Source organism: Hemitrygon akajei, chromosome 9 (genome assembly GCF_048418815.1).
Source record: "Hemitrygon akajei chromosome 9, sHemAka1.3, whole genome shotgun sequence".
Taxonomy (NCBI): Eukaryota; Metazoa; Chordata; class Chondrichthyes; order Myliobatiformes; family Dasyatidae; genus Hemitrygon; species Hemitrygon akajei.
The window spans coordinates 71,339,937-71,341,323 of record NC_133132.1 but is presented as its reverse complement, the minus strand read 5'-3'; positions in this window follow the sequence as shown (position 1 = coordinate 71,341,323).

Sequence of the window (1,387 nt, the reverse complement as noted above, 5' to 3'; positions counted from 1 at the left end):
ATTTCTTTCTTTTTCAAAGTGCAGAAAAAGCAAATGGTGTCAAATATATCACCGAAGCAATTGTGATGTTTGAAAATGCTATCACTAACACCAGAACAATTGTACATAACAATTAACTGATGAATTGCATACTTCAATATATTATCAAACCTTTACTCAGAATCAGATTTGCAAGAAAGGACACAATACAGTTCATTTTGTCTGCACCTGTCAAGAAAAACACACATTACCAGCCACCTCAAACAGTGAATAAATGCTTGGATATAAAAAAGTTTGCCCACTTCTAGCCTTGGGCAAATATAAAGTGGAATTCACGAGAATAAAGCAAAGAAAAAGGAAGTTCACACAAAATGCTGGAGAAACACAGCAGGTCAGGCAGCATGAATAAACAGTCAGTGATTCAGGCTGAGACACTTCACTGGGACTCGACCCAAAACTTTTATTCCCCTCCATCAATGTGCCTGACTTTCTGTATTCCTCCAGCATTTTGTACGTGTTGCTCAAGAGTTCCAGAATCTGCTGACTTTTGTGCTTATAAAGGCTGTTTTCCTGATCAGAGTTCATTGTTTTTATCAGTACCAATGAATTCATTAAAGTGGCTCCAGAGGAATTCAGTTCAGTGCAGGTTCTGCTTTAAACATTTTACTCTGTTAATTATTACTAAATGTTGCTGTTCTGATGAAGGGTTTTCTCTCTGATTGCCATATCCACTTCAGATATTAAATGATTATCAGATTTTATTTTTAAATTCCAATTTTACTAAATGTGGTCTATTATGTTGGTAACATATTGTGCTGTTATTTCTGTTAAATGGTATCTCTGCAAATAGATTTGTAGCACTTCCCACAAACTCTGGCTTTCAGTGGGTAGCTATTGCTCTCTGTGACACGATGAATGCAGATCTCATTTAACCAAGGTTCTCCCTTCAAAAGAGAGTGCTTATTGTTCAAGTTGCTGCCTTTCAGATTATTCTTTTTTGTTTGCCCTTTCTGGTATACTTTAAATATCCAAAGGCTCAAAACGGAAGAGAGGACTCTGGCATCCGAGCCATATATCACTCCATTACTAGTGTTGTGAAATACAACAGGCAAATGCTGTTATTAGTGGTATTAGAAGATGAATGTTTATATGACATTCGTCCTTTCAGAACTTATTCAAAACAGAATCAATTTTAAATGAAAGGGTTAAGTGCTTCTTTCATATATAATAGTAAATGTCTAACATTCAATGTTATTTTTAACCTGAAAACAATCTTAGTTGTATCTTGGAATCCCTTGTGCCCAGGAGAAGTTCTGGACTGTTGTTTTAAGAGCTGTACCAATGTAGTTTGTGCTGAACATTAAGTGTTTTGCTATGTATGGTGAACCATTCAATTGTGACACTAAGA